The sequence below is a fragment of the Saimiri boliviensis genome, chromosome 3, assembly GCF_048565385.1.
Source record: "Saimiri boliviensis isolate mSaiBol1 chromosome 3, mSaiBol1.pri, whole genome shotgun sequence".
NCBI lineage: Eukaryota > Metazoa > Chordata > Mammalia > Primates > Cebidae > Saimiri > Saimiri boliviensis.
In genome coordinates, this window is record NC_133451.1 from 41,001,121 (window position 1) to 41,021,292 (window position 20,172).

Here is a 20,172-nt window from a genome sequence, read left to right on the forward strand (position 1 = left end):
CCTCTGCCTCCTGGGTTCAAGTGATCCTCCCGCCTCAGCCTCCTGAGTAGCTAGGATTACAGGTGCATGCTTGGTGAAGTTTTGTATTTTTAGTAAACACGGGGTTTTAGCATGTTGGCCAGGCTGGTCTCAAACTCTTAAGCTCAAGCTATTCACCCGCCTTAGCCTCCCAAAGTGCTGAGTTCACAGGCGTGAGCCACAGCACCCAGCCAAGATGAAACTTAAAGAGGGTTTAAGTTAAAGAATTAGTTGATTTATAGAAAAGAATACTGGTGGCCCATAGAATAGAAAAAATTGCATAGTAGGTATGCAAATGACTAAAATTTGAGATCTTACAGAAGCTTAACAAATAACAGCAGGGAAATTGACTTCATTTTCATTACTTTATTCTACATATTCAGGATGTTTTGCCTAAAAGGTAATAGTATAAATCTTGGAAGGAAGGAAGAAGGAATTAAGGGAAGAAAAGAAAGGAGAGAGAGAAAGAGAAGGTTGAGAGAGAACAAGCGCCCATCGTAGCCTCAGCATCTGAGGTTTCCGTGCTGCTGGCTTGGGATATGCAACGTGCTCACAGTTCTGTGTTTTCAGAACCTGAGCCCATCCCAGGGGGATCATCAGGTGTCCAGGAAGAGGCTGGAGTTCCATATGCTCAGAGATGAGACGATTACCTGGGTAGGAGGCAGAATTGTATCATCCTCTGGTTGTCTTCCCAGAGTCTAGTTTTGCTTTGATATCTTTTTGTCCTCAGTGCTGACTGGTGAAAAACAACCTTTCCTCTTCTATATTGTCGCAATTCTGGTCACCAAAATGTATGTGTTTTCCCTCCATACCATGCAATTCTCCAGTTTGTGGAAGACACTGACTGGATATCATACAATGTAACTCAATTTGATGCTATTGGCTGGGCATGGTGGCTCATGCCTGTAATCCCAGCACTTTGGCAGGCTGAGGTGGGAGAACTGCTTAAACCCTAGAGTTCAAGACCAGTCTGGGCAATATAGCAAGATCCTGTTTCTACAAAACTTTTTTAAAAAATTAGCTGGGTGTGATGATGTGCATCTGTGGTCTCAGCTACGCAGGAGGCTGAGGTGGCAGAATCGCTGGAACCTGGGGAGTTGAGGCTGCAGTAAACTATGATGGTGCCACTGCACTCCAGCCTGGCCTGGCAAAAAAAAGAGGGAAGGAAGGAAGAAAGGAAGGAGGGAGGGAGGGAGAGAGGGAAAGAAAGAAATGAAGGAAGGAAGGAGAAAGAAAGAAAGGAAGGAAGGAAGGAAGGAAGGAAAGAAAGAAAGAGCAAGGAAGAAAGGAAATAAGGAAGGAAAGAGAAAGGAAGAAAGAGAGAAAGTAAAAGAAAGGATGCGATCCACCTGGAAATAGTGTCAGATCCCACAGATTAGGGGCTCAGTCCCACAAGACCTCCCTCACTTCAGACACAAATCCAAGTTGTTACCTATGTTTCTTTTCTTTTCTTTTTTTGAGTCAGAGTCTTGCTCTGTCAGCCAGGCTGGCGTGCAGTGGGGTGATCTCGGCTCACGGTAACCTCTGCCTCTTGGGTTCAAGCAATTCTCCTCTCAGCCTCCCGAGTACCTTGGATTACAGGCACCCACCATCATGCCCAGCTAATTTTTGTGTTTTTGTAGAGATGCGGTTTTTACCATATTGTCCAGGCTGGTCTTTTGGCTAGGCTGGTCTCAAACTCCTGACCTAGTGATCCGCTCACCTTTGATTTGACATCATAATCAGTATAGGATGACCTGAATGAAAAACACGCTTTAGAAGGTCTGGGATGCACAACAGTGATGTCACCCCAGCCTCTTGATTCTCTCTCTTGGTTCCCATACTCACAAATACAAAGGGTCCTAGGCTTGTTTTCATGTGACTTCTTGGACCAGTGAGATCACACAGGGGACACCTGACACTCTCAGAGGGTCTAATGGAAAAGGCTTTAGTGACGAGGTTATTTACTGAGAGGAGTTGGTGGGGGAGGGTATGAAGCTCTTCAGGTGTAGCCACAGTGGAGCTGGTGCTTCCCCCGGCCTGATGAAGCTGGGGTGGGGAGTTGATGTTACAGAATTGGGAAGGCAGGAGCCGTGGTCATATTAGAATGCAGCCACTGCCAAGTGGCCAGGCAGGGAGGAAACAGAGGCCTCAGCACTCCAATGTCTCTTCCTGTCCTTTGATTCCCGCCAGTGCCACCCAGTGGTCAAATAAAAATGGAAGCCAAAGATCAAGCGGCTTGGGTGATGCATACACACAGATGGGCCCCTAGAGCAAAGAGAAGGGGAGAGGAGAAGAGGAGTGGGAACCGCCTCGACAGGTGAAGAGAATAACTGGCTGTCCTCTCTCCCCCATCCTGTTCCTGGGGACCCTCCCAGCCCCATTCCCTGCTTGGAAATCATGATGCTCCCAGAAGTCAGAATTGCAGGATATTATAACAAAAAGATGGAAAATACAGGACACTTTTATACTTTATGTTCTGTAGATTTCAGTGACATTTTTGCACCTTTTGTTTATCTCAAAACAACTTTGTGAAATACGTACTATGGAAGCTAAGTAGGTGAGTGTGTCTTACTCAAATCACAATTAATGGAATCAGGACTTGACCTTCATGTCTCTAAGCTGTTCTCTTTCTTTTAGGCCAGTGTCTTTCAAAACTGTGAGTCTCAAAGCCTTGGTGGGCCTTGAACCAATTCTGTGGATTATGACCCACTTTGGAAAATAATGAAATAGAATTAAAGAGAACAGATTGGATGTCAGAGTGCGTTACCCATAATATAGGTTAATATTGTTTCTTGAAACTTAAACACACATAAGTGTGTGTATGTGCTTTTGTGAACTAGGCTGTGATGTACTATATCACAACTATACACATAAAAAGTACAATATGTATTTCTTCCTAAGGTTTCTGTTTAAGAAAGTCCAGGCTGACCACAGTGGCTCAGGTCTGTAATCCCAGCACTTTGTGGGTCGGAGGTGGGTGGATCACTTGAGCTCAGGAGTTTAAGATCAGCCTGGATAACATGGGAAAAACCCGTTTATACTAAAAATACAAAAAAAATTAGGTGGGCATGATGGCAGGGGCCTGTAATCCCAGCTACTCAAGAGGCTGAGACAGGAGAATCGCTTGAACCCAGGAGGCAGAGGTTGCAGTGAGCTGAGATAGCACCACTGCACTACAGCCTGGGCAACAGAGTGAGACTCTGTCTCAAAAAAAAAAAAAAAAAAGAAAAGAAAAGAAATTCTGAAAGTATTGTGTTAGACCATCTTCTCTTTTTACTGTTTATTCTTTCATTCATTTGTTCATTCGTTCTCATTTACTGAACACCTTTTATGTGGCAGATCCTGAACTCAAAACATCACCAGATTTTTAATTCGATATCATCATCTCATACATTTGTTCAGTACAAATTCTTTCTCCATTCTCCTTACACGCCCTGCTTCACCACCTTCACTTTTCTAAGCGATCCATGCCTTCCTTCATCTTGGAGACCTTTGCAAAACTCCACCTATCCCTTTCCCCTCTCTCTGTGAGCTAACTCTTAGTCATCCTTCAGCCTATAGAATCCTGCCTCTATTCTCAAAGCCTGGCTTTGGTTCTTGAGGCAATTTTTAAATAAGGCTGCAAGTTATTTGACACTCAGTCCAAAGAGGCAGAAACTATGTCACATCTCCTTGACGTGTACTCATGACTGCTTCAACCAATAAAGTGGAAGTGAAATGGTGTGACTTCTAAAGCTTGGTCATCAAAGGTCAGGCAATTTCCACCTTACTTGCTGGAACACTCACTTTTGGAGCTGTGAGCTGCTGTGTAACACACCCAAGTACCCAAGACCATCATGGTAGAGAGGCCATATGTAGGTGCTCCAGGGGACAATTCCAATTAGATCCAGCATTCCAGCCATCTCTGTCAGGGAGCAAGACATGTAACTGAGTTATCTTGTACTCTCTAGACCAGCCCACCCACAAAGTGGGTGACACTGAGTGACCTCCACTGATGCCACGGTTAACACAAAAGTCGCCCAGCTGAATCCTGCCTGAATTTGTGACCTACGAAATTTATGAGGTATAAAATCGTTATTGCTTTAAGCCACCATGTTTTGGGATGGTATTTTGTGCAGCAATAGATAACTGCAACAATTCTCTCTCTATGTGCATCCATGGCATCCTACTTTGTCCCCACTGTGAAGCTTATTGCATTGCAGCTTAACTTTCTACTATCTGTTTGTGTTTTCTAGCAGAAAATATGAAGCCTAAAATGATATTTTGCTGCCAATTGTATTTCTAATATCTAGTATCAGTTCTGCACAAAATATGGACTTAATGATTATTTTTTAAAATTTGTGTTCAATTTTTTAAAGTTTGGGAACAGAGCTTATTACAGGAAAGGTGTTCATAGGTGTGCATCTGCCTGGACCTATTGATCTAATGTAATTATTAACAGAGTCCTCTTTCAGTCTCGAAATGTAAACGATAAATGATATGAGCACTCTAATTAGAGGGGTCCTCGTGGGACCAGGGAAGGATTCTGAGTGATGCCTATAAGATTCATTAGATTTTGGATTTGGCTCTGGTTGGATAAGAATGTTGAATTTTCAGATGAGCAATTTTAAAGAGTGACTGTTATTACTCTTGTCACCATTATATTTTGATTATGTGCTCTATAATTAGATGTTGAAAATGCTAATGCATATTAATACTTGATTGATTTGATTACCCATCATAATTATACTTTGATCACTTTTGATAAATATATTGATTCCTAGTTTATTTACTTCACAGTATTCTTTGTATAACTGCTTTGATAATATCTGATTACATCTTAATATTTGATTGCTTTGAGTAGCTCTTGTTTTAACCATTGGGAAGTTGAATCGTATTAGCTATGATGAACCTGTCTAGTGGTTATATGAGCGTCGATTTTGCAGAGAAACATGCCTGGGTTTGATGTTCTTCCTTACTTACCTGGGTAACCTCTTAACCTCACTTAACCTCTCTGGTCTTTAGTTTCCCCATCTCTAAAATGGAGATGATAAAAGTTACTCATAAGGGTGCCAGGTGGATTAATAAGAAAATCATTTATTAGTAGGGTATTCTGGCTGGTCCCTAACAGACATTCTGGGCAATTCTCATGTGTAGATGGATGATATTCCCTACTCCCACGCAAGTATCTATCTGCATGAGCTAATACACATTAAGGCTTTTTGTTGATGTTGTTTCAGGAGGGGGCTCAGGGAGAAGGGAGAAGTTGCTCTGGGTGGGGTACTGATGAGGGAGAGAGGAAGAGAAGAGGAATAAATGGGAGCCCATGTCATGGGCTCCATTCTGCCATTCAGGCCCCAGGGTCCAGGTGTTCAGAGTACAAGAAGGCCTGGCCAAAGGGGCAAGTGGGCTGGCATCTGGCCACAAGGTTACATTTGCTTGGGTGGTGCATCATTTCTCTTTCTCTTTCTTGCTTTTCTTTCTTTCTTTCTTTCTTTCTTTCTTTCTTTCTTTCTTTCTTTCTTTCTTTCTTTCTTTCTTTCTTTCTTCTTTCTTTCTTTCTTTCTTTCCTTCTTTTCTTTTCTTTTCTTTCTTTTTTCTTTTTGAGACAGTCTTGCTCTGTCACCCAGGCTGGAGTGCAATGGCGAAATCTCGGCTCACTGTAACCTCCTCCTCCTGGGTTCAAGCGATTCTCCTGCCTCAGCCTCCAAAATAGCTGGAACTACAAGTGTGTGCCACCATGTCCAGCTAATTTTTTGTATTTTTAGTAGAGACAAGGTTTCACTGTGTTAGCCAGGAGGGTCTCCATCTCCTGACCTCGTGATCCACACGCCTCGGCCTCCCAAAGTATTGGGATTACAGGCGTCAGCCACTGCGCCTGGCCGAGTGGTGTATCTTTTCTAATTCACAAAGAGGAGCCATGAGAACCCTCAGAGGTGTCACATGAAAGAAGGACTTGTCTGAGATTCAGTAGAAATGAAGAGAGAGAGTGAGAGAGAGAGAGAGACTGAGCACAAACTCTGGAGTTCCCATGTGTGTGGAGGGTTTTGTGAGACGCTGGGCACAGGAACAGCAGTGTAGGTCCAGGAGGGCATCTCTTCCCCCCGGCTGCAGCTCGTGCCCTGGATCCCAGAGTGCTCTGTGGGAGGTGGCTGTGCCTGGCAGGTCAGCCTTCTCATGGGGTTTGGGGAACTTGGGGTGTGTGTGTCTGTGTGTGTGTATGCACACATGTGTGCCGAGAGGAAGGGAACATGGAGAGTACGTGTGTGGGGGTGACCCTTAAGTACTGTAATAGCTAGAAATTACAGAGCTTTTAGTTCCAGGTGCTCTGCCAAACACTTTGCATACATTACAATTTTTAATAACCAATAGCACTTTTATTATCCTCATTCTACAGATGAGAAGTAGAGGCAAAGAGAAATTAAGGAACTTCTCCTGATGTTACAGACAGTAGAGCTGGGATTTCAATCCAGACAGTCAGATGCCAGAGTCGCTGCTCTTAGCCATGACCCTATATTGCCTCCTGTTCAGGGAAAGTGGAACTGTTGCAGACATGGGTGAGCCCCCTGGGGACACCTGGAGTGGGGAGGAACTCATAAGCCCATGATCCTCAACTCACTGAAATCTGTGTTAATGGGATCCATCTCTTCCCTCAGGCTGGGACACTATGTTTTGAATATAAAGCGCATTTGTCCAGGACCTGGCTCTGGCTTAGGACTCAGTTGAGAATTGTACTTTTAGTGTTCTGGATGATTGGCTTAGTAGTTCTTTTCTTGAGTCATGTTTTTACAGATGAAAGCACAGAGACCCTCTTAGCCAAGTCAGGGCTCACTTTGACCTTCTGTTGTGCCTGTCCTTGTCTCTGACCCAAACTGAAGTCCACAGTGCAGTGGGATGATCTGCCTTCTCTCCAGCTGTGGGGAGACTCAGGCATGGGTAATGGTCCCCTGGCACTGCGCCACTGGAGAAGAAAAGCTATTAACTGCCCATCTGCTGGCTGCTGTCGCTGGCTGCCATCCAAATGACCCACAAAACCTGGGAACGTTCAATGACTAGACACAGCCATGTGCTCCTGGAACACCAGAGCAACCACCCCATACTGAAAGGAAGGATGCCTTTCCAGAATCCCATATGAGTCCCCACACATTAGCAAGTCTCTTCTCTTAATCCTTCCTTCCTTTGCAGAAAACTGATTTATCTACATCCCATCCCTGAAACTGAGATGTTATCTTTTTCTTCTCCATCCCTCTATTTTATAACTTTTTGAGTGTAGTACAGTGATATTTTTAATATGCTAGGGATTTCCAAAATTGAGATGTTGCTTTTTTCCCTTTATGTATAAAGTTACATTTTTTGGTCATGCATGGATTTAAAAAAAAATCCTTGGAGGAAATAAAGTAAAATGCTAACAAGTCTGTGGGTGATGCAATTATGGGTTATTTTAATTTTCTTTTCTATACTTCTTCGTAAGTATGTGCTATTTTTTATGATATGAAAGAAAGTGGATTTTGTTTGTATAGGTTTTTCTTTTTGAGATTAGTTGCCTCTTTCAATATTTTTATTCTATCTAATGCAAACTGTAGTGCAACTTTATTTCAAGTAGGCATGGTATTTTTTGTTTTTATTCCATTTTGCTCCCTGAAATTTCTCTAGGATGGATCTGTTCTGCTAAGGAGGAGGTGGACTAGAAACCGTTAAGTACAGACCCAAGCAGTGTCTCGTACAGATGGAAAGAGTCTCGTACACATGAACAGCGTCTTGTACAGATGAACCGAGAGTCAGAAGGGTGAGTCCTCCTTCTGGCTCCAGCAAACAGTGAGCGCCTTGGTCTTTTTTTTTTTTTTTTGAAACAGAGTCACACTGTGTCACCCAGGCTGGAGTGCAGTGGCGCGATCTCGGCTCAATGCAACCTCTGCCTCCCAGGTTCAAGCGATTCTACTCCCTCAGCCTCCCAAGTACTGTAGCTGGGATTACAGGTGTGCGCCACCACGTCCAGCTAATTTTTGTATTTTTAGTAGAGATGGGTTTTCGCCATGTTGGCCAGGCTAGTATCAAACTCCTGACCTCAAGTGATCTGCCTGTGTTGGCCTCCCAAGGTGCTGGGATTACCGGTGTGAGCCACCATGCCTGGTAGTCTTTTCATTGGTAAAGTGACTTGGATTCCATGGCCTCCGCCACCTCTTCCAGGCCTGCACCTCGGTGAATCTTTCACTATCTCTGGAAGTCAATTAGAAAATAGGGCAACAATTAGCCTACAGCTGACTTTGTTAGACTGTAATGATCTAATTTCTTCAAGATTCTGGTACTTCAAATTAACTATGAGAATGGCTTTTCTGGTGCTGAGCAAAGGAAGAACACTCAAGTAGTAGCAATCTGGCAGGGTTTTCCTGGAACTGGTATTTGACATGTTCTTTTTTTTTCTTGAGATGGGGTCCCACTCTGTCATCCAGGCTGGAGAGCAGTGGCACAATCATAGCTCACCGTAGCCTTGAACTCCTGGGCTCAAATTTCTCTCTCCTCTTTTTATATACACATATATGTAAATTTTTCTGAACTGTCTGTGACTTAGTTGCATACATCCAGAGCCGTTTCCCTGGCCCTCAGTGCAGTCTGGTCTTGGCCTGGATGTCCATCAAGCCTGGTGCTAAATCTTTCCGCCCATCACTCCCACTGCTGCCACTACACCCTCAGACTTGGAACTAGCGGTTTTTTCTCTCATCAGAAACCCCTCCTTCTACCCACCCAGACCACAACTCCACTGTATGTGCCCCTCCTTGGGTGTTAAAAAGAAGACCACTTAACTAAATTGGCTTGCTTGGGTGAAGAAGCAGGCTCGTCACTAGAGTGCAGTGGCACAATCATAGCTCACTGCAGCCTTGAACCCTCAGCCTCCCAAGTAGTTGGCACTGCAGGTATGTACCACCACATCTGGCTAATTTTTTTTTTTTTTTTTTTTTTTTTTTTAGAGACCGGTTTTTGCCGTGTTGCCCAAGCTGGTCTTGAACTCCTGTACTCAAGCAATCTGCCCTTCTTGGTCTCCCAAAGTGCTGGGATTATAGGCGTGAGCCACCACAGCTGGCCTGCTTGACCTATTTTTAAGGTAGAGAAGAACTCACGTGGGATAGAGAGGAAAGAGGATGGTCTAGCATCTACAGGCAAAGGTGTGGAGGTGAAAACAAGCGCATCCCATGTGGACAACAGACAGGACACAATAAATCAAAAACAAGAAGAGAAAGCCAGAAATGTCCCCAGCTGGGGAGAGTACAAATCGTCTTGTGCCTCTTTTCCCATTTGTGGTGCTGTGTGGTGGCATCCCAACAGCAGCCTTCATGTGTGCTGTGGCAGTTAACTAATCAATTTGTTTTCCTTTAGTTTAACTGTAAGTTTAAAGTAAATATTGATATTTTCTAAGATATAAAAGCAGTCACTTATCACAATGCATTTCGACGAAACCAAACAGCTTGGTGACCGAGACTCACAGAGATTTCTCCTAATTGGATAAAAAGATGAGGTCTGTGCTTTTTCATTTGCCTGATTAATTACTGCTCTGAAACCCTTGAAAACAGACATGGCCTGTAAGTGGTATCTGTTGTTTAATCGAGGACAGATGTTTTTGAAAACCTTTTAAATAGGCCCAGAGAGTTACTGACTCTGAAGTGAATCATTGAACTGTATGTTTTTACAAGTAAAATGCCAGCAAAAAACAATTTTTACTAATATTCAAGTTAAAGTCACCATAATTGCGGTTTGTCCTAAACCTCCCAGCATCTAGAAGCAGTTCCAAGGTTATGGTAGTAAATGGCATCATCGTCAACCCAGGGGACTAGGCTAAAAATCCAATAATCTGTCACAACTTCTTGCCTGTACTTCTCTCCCTCATCCCTGCTCTGTCCAAGCCCCGTTGTCAATTTCATTGCCTAAGAGCAGCATCTCTCCGTAGCAGGACATGCCGCAGACAGAAGCTCTCAGATACCAGGTTTGTGAAGGAAGTAGCTTTTTATTCGGCAGGGAGTCTCGGCAAACCCGCGTGTGGAGAACCGAGCTCCCCGACTAGAAAATCCTGGCCTCTTTTAAAGGCTCACAGTCTTAGAGGGTACATGTGAGAGGGTCATGGTGATCAATGAGGTAAGCAAGGGGTACGTGACTTAGGGGTCATCTAATTGTGATTAAGCAAGAACAATGACTTCCTGGGCAGATTCCTCCACACCATGCCTGTGATCTATGGATAGGATAGGAACTAGGGTGGGGGGTTTGATCTTTAACCTCCAGGTCCGGCTAGTGGCGCTGGGTTTTTTCTCCTCTCCGAACTTGCGCCTTCTGTTTTCAACTTTTACTTCTCCTTTTGAAACGCAATGTAGAAGGCTAAGGGGAAGCGGTCTTAGAAGCTTAAGTGGAAGGTCTTCCTCATCTCCAGGTGTTTCCTGGTGTTTGTTCCTAGCACAGCTTACGTTAAGGCAACTGTGATACGGGTCTGGTGACGGGAGGAACATCAGGGTCCTTAGCCTCATGCTGATTTAGATAAAACCACATGGACATGGACACACATGGACACACACAGAGTGGTTTTAAGGAGTGGAGAGTTTAATAGCTAAGAAAGAAGGAAGAAGCTCCCCCATACAGAGATGGAGAGGGGTTCGAAGCCAAAAGAGGAAACTCATGCGCAGGAAAGTGGCTGCTTAAAGGAGGAAATTGGAGGAGGCGGTGTCTGATTTGTATAGGGCTCACGATTGGTTTGACCTGGCACGTCATTCACGGAGCCCGCGGAAAAACTGGCCTTCCCACCCTCGTCTTTAATATGCAAATACAGGGCGCCATGGTGTTTAACGCACATCGGGATATGTTGGGGTGGCCATGTTACTAGGCACATGTTGGGGCAAGGGCAAGAGGACCAGGGAGGGAATCGCCATGTTTGCTGGACCTAGTTGCTAATAACCTACATTTGCATATCAAAGCCTGCCAGCACAGCTGGGGCTTTCCTGCTAGACAAGAAACGTTTCTGGAGCTGCTCTCAAAGAAACAAAAACTTCCCAAGGACCCCTTTTCCTGTCTGCCTAAAATAATTTCTTAATAACTCCTATAACAACTGTATCTGTTAGGCCTGGTAGAAAACTGAATGCACCCCAGATGGGTGAAGTGAAGAGACTTTCATGAGGAGACTATTTGAGAAGGGTAGCCAAGGTGAATGGAACAAGCAAGGGCCAGTGGGTACCGGGATAACAAGCACAGGGATGCCCTTCCTCCTCCTAGGGCTGGGGGCAGTGGGAGGAAACTGCCTTTCCAAGACCCAGTGAGAGCCAATGGAAGAGGCTATGGGCCCTGGCCGCCCAGCGGTTGCTGTGGTGAAGAGAGCGTGTGGATGAGGATGTGGCTTGTGTAGCACCGAAGCTGGAAAGTTGGGGTGAAGGGATAAATACGCCCACCCTTCCTCCTCCTGTCTTCTAGTCTTGTCGGTACCTCCAATTGGCCGAACCCAACTGACACCAAAGGGAAAGGGAGCCCGGGAGATGCAGTCCTCCAGCATCCGCCTCCTCCCTCCTGCACTAAGCACCAATTGCTGGTGAAGGTGTAGAGCAGGATCTCTCATTCATTGCTGGTGGGAATTCAAAAGGTACAGCAGTTTGGAAGACAGACGTTTCTCACAAAGCTGAACGTGATCTTACCACACATTCCAGCAATCATGCTCCTTGACATGTCTTCAGCGGGTTGGAAACTTATATCCACACAAAAATTCTCACACGAATGTTTACAGCAGTTTCATCCACAATTGCTGAAACTTGATCACAATCGTTTCTCTGCATAAAGTAGGGCAGAGACAGCAGAGTGGGTCTGGAGGCTCAAATGAAAAATAACGAGCACAGTAATAGCTCCCTGCACTTGAACTATTGCAATAGCCTCTTAAAGGCTTCCCTGCCTCCGGGCTTATTTTCTCTCCTCATGATTCTCCATAATGCGACAAGAATGCTCTTTCTAAAGCAAAAATCTCCAGGTCACTCCCTTCTTACAACCATTGAGTGATGTCCCCCCTGCTCCCAGGATAAAATTAGAACTCCCCAGCATGGTGTCCAGTGTCCTGTGAGCCTCATCTCTATCCACCCCCCATCCCTTCGCACTCCCTGCAGTGCTGGGGGCTTCGGCACCTGGCGGACCCTCCCAGAGCGCCTGCACCTGAAGGCCAGGCACTCCAGTGCGTGTGCGCGGCGAGGGGCTTCTGGCACGTGATCGCGAGACCCCAACGGGTGGCGCCTGGCGGCGGCGTCTGAGTGTCTCGGAGCCGGCCATGGCCCAGCTCTGCGGGCCGAGGCGGGGCCGGGCGCTCCTAGTCCTGCTGGCATCGCTGCTCCTCTCCGGGGTCTTGGCGGCCGACGGAGAAAGCGGCATCCACGACTTTTGCTTGGCTTCGAAGGTGGTGGGCAGATGCCGGGCCTCCATGCCTAGGTGGTGGTACAATGTCACTGACGGATCCTGTCAGCTGTTTGTGTATGGGGCTGTGACGGAAACAGCAATAATCACCTGAGCAAGGAGGAGTGTCTCAAGAAATGTGCTGCTGTCACAGAGAATGCCTCAGGTGATCTGGCCACCAGCAGGAATGCAGCAGATTCCTCTGTCCCACGTGCTCCCAGAAGGCAGGACTCTGATGACCACTCCAGCGGTATGTTCAGCTATGAAGACTACTGCATCGCCAAGGCAGTCACTGGGGCTTGCCGTGCGGCCTTCCCACGCTGGTACTTTGACGTGGAGAGGAACTCCTGCGACAACTTCACCTATGGAGGGTGCCGGGGCAATAAGAACAGCTACCTCTCTGAGGAGGCGTGCATGCTCCGCTGCTTCCGCAAGCAGGTGGATCCTTCCCTGCCGCTTGGCACCAAGGTGGTGGTTCTGGCGGGACTGTTCCTGATGGTGCTGATCCTCTTGATCTCGGTGGACGCGGAGGAACCAGGAGCCGGCCCTGCGCACCATCTGGAGCTCCGGAGACGAGGAGGAGCACCTGGTGAAGAACACATATGTCCTGTGACTGCCTTGTCGCCAAGAGGACCAGGGAAGGAAGGGTAGACTATGTGCGTGCGTTTTTAAAAGAGAGCGATTGACTTGGATGTGTGCGATCATTAGGGCTGAGGTCTGTTTCTCTGGGAGGTAGGAAGCTCTTCCTGGTCTGGCGGGGGTGGGTTTGCTTTGGAAGTCCTCTAGGGAGGCTCCTCCTCACGTGGCCTGTGGTCTGGCAGCAGCCGGGAGTTGTTTCCTCACTGGTAGATTTCTTTAGCCCCTAGAACTGGTCTCTCATCACTCGCCTTAGCCCCTGCTTAGCCACGCCCTTTGCCTGCAATATTTTTTATTCCATTGTGCCCTGCTCTCCACGTCTTTTCCCCAGCTGGCTAAATTCTGCTCCCCACCTTTAGTTTCATTTTTATTTTAAGACGGCATAGGGTTCACCCCTACCTTTTTTTTTGAGTTTTTAAATATACTTTATTTTTTCTAGTAACTTTAGGTTTATAGAAGAATTGAGCAGAAAATATAGAGTTCTCATGTACTTCCTTTCCATCCCCTCCACAGCTGCACCTGTCATTAACATCTTATATTAGTGTGGTCGTACATTTGCTACTATTGACGAATCAATATGCATTCTTATTAATCAAAGTCCATTGTTTACATTAGGGCTCACTCTTGATGTTGTATAGTTCTGTGATTTCAACAAATGCATAATGGCAAGTAGCCACCATTACAGCAACTTAAAGAATAATTTCACTGCCTCTAAAAGTCCCCTGTATTTTACCTGTTCCTCTATTCCTCTTCCCCTTAAACCTGTGGCAACCACTGATTTTTTTAACTGAGTTCATAGTGTTGCCTTTTCCAGAGTGTCGTATCATTGCAGTCACACAGTATGTATCTTTTTTCAGACTGGCTTCTTTCACTTAGCAATATGCATGCGTATCTTGCCATGGCTTGAAAACTCTTTTTTTTTTATTGACAATAATATTCCGTGGTACAGATGTACTGCAGATTGTTTACCCATTCCCCTATCGAAGGACATCTTGGTTGCTTCCAAGTCTGAGCAATTATGGATACAGCTGCAATAGGCACTCCACGTGAGGGTTTTTTGGGGGATTGTAGGTTTTCAACCGATTTGGAGAAATACCGAGGAGTATGATTGCTAGGATGTATGGTTAGACCATGTTCAGCTTTGTAAGAAACTGTCTTCCAAAGCACTGTACCATTTTGCAGTCCTATCAGCAATATGTGAGAGATCCGGTAGCTCCATATCCTCAGCAGCATTTGGTGCTGTGTCTTGGATTTTGGCCATTCTAATAGGTGTGCAGTGGTATCTCCTCGTTGTTTTAATATTTCCATTTCCCAATGACATATGCCATTGAGCATCTTTTCATTTGCTTAGGTGCCACTTCCGCTCCAGTTTTAACTATTGGCTTAGTTGATGGTTTCTGCAGGACAGCACTCTCCCCCATTGTATCAGATAGCCTTTGCCGTGTAATAGATGAGTTCAAAACTTGGTAGCTGAAAATAGCCATCACTTATCTGTGGGTCATGTGAAGTTCAGCTGATTAGTCGAGGTTGCGCATGGTGGCCCTGCTTTGGGCTTGTGGATCTCCTGGGTCTGCTGGGTCTGCTAGCTGGCTCTGTTCCACAGGTCTCCAACCTTGTTTGAACCAGGAATATGGCCATCATTTGTTCTTATGACAAAGGCAGAGGCACAATGGAGTGAGTGGAAAAATGACATTTCTTAGAGTCTGGACCCACTGAAACATACCTGCAATTAGCTATAGTAAGTCACAGGGCCAACTCTAAATTCAAGCGGCAGGGTGAGGCCATAGCAAGGATGTGGATGCATGATGGGGAAGAGAGAAGAATTAAGACCAACAAGTCCGTCCACCACAGTGCACCACTTTGATCCTACGATTCACTTTCCTCCAACATGCAAATGCCCTTACCCCCATCCCTGGGCCCCAAAGGGCTTGATTTGATCTGCAGGATGTCATGGAGACCTGTAGACTAAAATGGCAAGTTTTTGCACCTTAAATACCAACAGCTGGGACTACAGGCATTTGTCAACACGCCCAGCTGTTTTTTGTATTTTTAGTAGAGGCGGGGTTTCACCGTGTTGGCCAGGCTGGTCTCCATCTCTTGACCTCATGATCCCCCCACCTTAGCCTCCCAAAGAGGTGGGATTACAGGCATGACCCAACACGCCCAGCCTAATTTTTAACATATTTTATTCTAGTCTATCCATATGTCAAAATTCATTTGGGATATACCTCTCTCTCTATCACTCCATAGTTCCTATTAATTGGTATAACAGGTTGTTGTGGGCCTATGACTTTAAGTTTTCTAGGAACCTGGTTGTGCAGCTGGAAGGCTTTCCTAGACCAGGGCTACTCGCAGACACATCAGTACCACTTGGGAGCCTGTTCAAGGTACAAGCTCTTGGGCCTTTTCCTGTAACTGTTGAATTGGAATCTCTGAAGGTAGTGCTCAGGTAGCTGTATTAACAAGCCTCCGGGTGATTCTGAAGCATTCGAAAATTTGAGAAGTGACTGGGTGCTATCTTATTTCTCCTGGAGTCTGGTCTTTACCCTGGAGACTTGGCTTAACTGGCAGTGCCCTGAGTTGGTTGTTTCCAAGCTGTGTCTTAATGGCCACACCCTTGACTTGATCTTTGTCTCCAGGTTGTATTTTATTCGGGAGTCTTTTACTGGCTGAAAAGGCAACCCAGCTAGTTTGGGCTGTCTATATTCCCTCTAAATTCTGCTTGCAAGCTGACCAGTTCTCCTCTAAGCTATACTATATCACATGTGCTGCAGTCTTCTAGTTGTAACCTTCTGCCTGGCAATCTTCTTGCCCAAGTTCATAGGTTCATTAGGCACATTTTCTATCTTCCAGGTTGGCTCAGGTGACAGTTTTACCAGATTTTTTATTACTACAAAGCATAGGTCACAGTTCTCCAGCTTCCTATAACAGTTTCCTTTCTTCAGCCTCTATCTGCTTCCTAGGCCCAAAACGAATACCACATATTTTGGGATTTGACTGCAGTATCAATTTCTGTAAGGGCTGGATATTGCTGCATAACAAACCACTCCAAAACTTATGGCTTAAAACAATAATTATTTATGACTGCTTACAGGTCCATGAGTTAACTGGGGTTCTGCTGAAAGGCTGGGTGGCTCTGCTGCAGGACATGGTGGCTGCAGAAATATGTTGCCATGCTTGGGACTTAAAGGAGAGAGAAATAGAAGGAAAGAAGGAAAGAAGGAAGGAAGGAAGGAAAGAAGGAAGGAACAAGGAAGAAAAACAAAGGAAGGATGAAGGAAGGAAGGAAAGAAGAATGAAGGAAGAAAGGATCACTTGAGGTCAGGAGTTCAAGAACCGCCTGGTCAACATGGTGAAACCCCATCTCTACTAAAAATATGAAAATTAGCTGGGCATGGTGGCAGGCACCTATACTCTAGCTACTCAGGAGGCTGAGGCATGAGAATCACTGCAGGCCTGTGGATTCACTCCAGTGGCTCCACTCCTTAGACCAGTGGGCAATCCAGCTCATGTTCTCATCGCCATGGTAAAGGTGCAAGAAGACTAGCGGAAATATGTGATGCTTCTTAAGTCCTAGTCTCAGAACTGGCCTCCTCTCACTTCTGCCCACGTACCACTAGCCATAGCAAGTCACATAATCAAGCTCAAAGCCATGATGAAGCCATGACAAAGGTATAAATGCAGGGAAGGGTCAAGAATTAGGAACAATACTTCAATCTGGAATCCTCCCCAACACAAAAATAGGAATCTTTCCTATGTGTTATCATAACTTTTTTTTTTTTTGAGATGGAGTCTCACTCTGTTGCCCAGGCTGGAGTACAGTGGCATGATCTTGGCTCACTGCAATCTCCGGCTTCTGGGTTCAAGCGATTCTCCTGCCTCAGCCTTCTGAGTAGCTGGGGTTACAGGCACATGCCACCATGCCCGGCTAATTTTTTGTATTTTTAGTAGAGATGGGATTTAACCATGTTAGCAGGCTGGTCTCAATCTCTGGACCTAGTGATCCACCCGACTCGGCACCCCAAAGTGCTGGGATTACAGGCATGAGCCACCACGCCTGCCCATAACTTTTTAAATGTATATTCCCAGAATGTTTCTGTCATTGTCTCAGAAAAGCAGACATTGTGCCTCCAGAACCTAGACAGTGCCTGACGCACAGCAGATATTCACTAACTACCTGCTGAATAAGTGACTGACAGCATGAGTGAATGCTTTCCCAATGGATAGTTTGCCAAGTTAGATCTGTAGAGACCAAGAATTAAGGGATGGTTTGGAATCTTGTCTGGACGTTTAATTCGGACCGTCAAGCTTTTCGTCGGTACGTCTTCTTAGGAAAATAAAAGCTTACCTTTGTGTTTGAACTTCATAGGAGCAAAGCAATGCTTAGTATTTGGAAGACACCATAAACTAAAAAAGAGTAATAAAGGAAAAAAAATGGAACCAAAGGGAAATTGCTGAGAGGGAAGAGCTGATGAAATGCCTGTGGGGGTTTTTGTGCTACTTTATTTTTCTCAAACTCTTTATTTAGAGAGATGAGTGAGGGAATTCTAAGTGGCTGTCCCATGGGTGCCCAGCCCATCACTGCCTGTGTTTTGTAATCAGAGCCAAGAATCAAGTGGAGAGAAGATAGCAGTGTGGTAAAACCTCCCTGTGCAATCTTGTTGGCAGGCTGCGTGACAACCTCAGTGAACCGCACAGGACTGGCTGATGTTGGCTGACCTTGTTCACAACTTCTTTCTGTCTGTGCCCATGGTCTGGCTGTCGCTGCACATGCCAGTGGCAATATTTCTCCCCTTCAAAACTCACCTCTTTGCTCTACTTTTCCAGAATTTTATTTTTACAAATACATTGCCGTGCTTGGGATTAAAAGGAGAGAGAAAGGGAAGGAAGGAAGGAAGGAAGGAAGGAAGAAGAAGGGAAGGAAGGAAGAAGGGAAGGAAGGAAGAAGGAGGGACAGAAGGAAGGAAGGAACAAAGGAAGGAAGGACCTGCAGAAGAGCTCTTGGAGGCCTGGGCGTTATAGAAGTAGTAACTCCTCCTGTGTTTTTCTTCTGTGAATAGGTTGCTCAGAGGTCGTACACAAATCTGGGCCTGGGCACTGTGGCTCACGCCTGTAATTCCAGCACTTTGGGAAGCCAAGGCAGGCAGATCACGAGGTCAGCAGTTAGAGATCAGCCTGGCCAACACGGTGAAACTCTGTCTCTACTAAAAATGCAAAATCAGCCAGGTGTGGTGGGGCGCTCTTTAATCTCAGCTACTCAGGAGGCTGAAGCAGGAGAATCACTTGAACCCAGGAGGCAGAGGTTGCAGTGAGCTGAGATTGTGCCACTGCACTCCAGCCTAGGCGACAGAACCAGACTCCATCTCAAAAACAAAAACAAAACAAATCTGGGGCCATGCCTGAGAAGATTTAGTTTGGGCGCTGGTGGCTGGTGTCAAACTCACCTTGAAACAAGTATTCGTCTCAAGCCCTATGCCTATTCTCAAAATGGCCAGCTGTCTTTTCCCGCCTGGGTTTCAGTGCTGTTGGAACCAGCTCAGGCCCCACAGACTCCAGACTCCACAGCAGAGCAGTTTTTGAGCCTGGTGAGGTGGGAGGGTAATGAGAGGTTGTTAATCTAAGGCAGTAACCTTTCCCTGCAAAAGTGTGGAAATGCTCATTGGAGGTCTCCCAGTGGGTGTCATGATCCAGCCTGGGATAAGCCTGGTCAGTGGGACAGCAAACAGATGCACCGAGGGGACGGGCTTCGGTGAAAGGCCAGGCCTGTAGCCTTCCCAGAGGCACTTACAACTCGCGGCTCTCAGGCAGCCCTGGAAATCTCAGGCTTAAAGGCTGTCAGGGTTTCAGTCTCCTCACTTTTCCCTTGAAATAGGATGGCCATTGTGGGGCTTAGGATGAAGGGGTGTTTGGAATGAAACCACCTCTTAGAACACACCACCAGGCTGAGATGTGTGTCAACTGCTTGGCCCATAGGAAAGGTAGGCTTCTCCTGGGCTGCATTTCAGGAGACCCAAGGACCTCCGCATGCAGCCCCTGTCCCGGCAGGTGCCAAGGTCTAGATTAGGTTTACGCCTTTTGGAAATCTGTAGGACTGAAGAGAGTTCTTGACCACAGATTGACGCGCTCAGAGAGTAAGAGATATCCACACTGCCCGAGCAGCCTGTTGCCAGCTTTATGCATTTTTACTTAACCAACCAACACTAGCTATGGGACAGACCTTTTCTTGGTGTTTTACGTATTTTAACTCCTATAATTATCTTATCAACCTTCTGCGCTATCTATTTCATTATATAGATAAGGAAGCTGAGCCACAGAGAGGTTGAGTAACTTGGCCCAGGTGACGCAGGCTGGAAGGAAGGGGTGTTGCCAGGCAATCTGTGTTAAGTCAGTTCTAACCGTCATGCTCTGCTGTCCCTCCATGTTTACCATGAGATAGAATATGGAGGGAAGACATGGGAAGTCCAACAGAAGGTCCTTCTGTTGCTCCAGCTTTCAGAGCTGCAACTTCTGGTGTCACCTGACAGATGCACAGAGCATTGCAAAAGCAGCTGCAGCTTGAGCACCGAAGGCTCGCTTGCTTTTCTGAGGCTCAGCACACTCTAAGTCCTCCTTCTGAGTAAAAGGGTGCCAGGCATGGTCTACTCTGGTCACGCTTTCGGGGAGCAAAGACCTAAGCATCTTGGAGCTGGTGGATTTATCTACAGGGATGCCTGGTGTGAGGATTAGCACCAACCCAAAACATGAATCCCCAGAGATGGCAAATATGAGATGGGCTTCTTGAAAGAATTCCTCAATTTCTTGCAAAAGGAAACTTACATAATGGAAAACAAAAAACAAACAAAAAAAACAACCGCAAGTTTTGGAGCCAGAGACTCAGCTGTGTGACCTTGGGTAAGTCATTTATCTCTCCAAGCCGAGTTTCCTTGTCTGCAGAATGAACCAGATAAGACCTTCTCATGGAGTGTTTATAGAGGCTGCAGGAGGTAATATATAGCCCATCTGCATGGGTCCAATCATTGACTAAGATTTTCCGGAGGATGCACCATACAGAGACTGGGAATCAGGAGGTGTGCTCTGGGATGGGCACATTCCCTTGATTGCTGAAGATGAGCTCCCTGGCTTCATGGTGCAGCTGAAAGGTCAGGGACTTAGGAGTCA

At 45.9% G+C, this 20,172-nt stretch overlaps 1 long non-coding RNA gene and 1 pseudogene across 1 annotated transcript in view; one reads left to right on the plus strand and one right to left on the minus strand.

Moving 5' to 3' along the window:
• Window positions 1–372: 372 nt before the first annotated feature.
• Window positions 373–20,172, minus strand: part of LOC120363593 (uncharacterized) — an 81,262-nt gene continuing 61,462 nt past the window's right edge. The window contains exon 2 of the long non-coding RNA XR_005579093.2: window positions 373–668. This is a non-coding gene — a long non-coding RNA (uncharacterized LOC120363593). The remainder of the gene's footprint in view (window positions 669–20,172) is intronic.
• LOC101049129 (kunitz-type protease inhibitor 2 pseudogene) lies at window positions 12,257–13,137 on the plus strand (annotated as a pseudogene).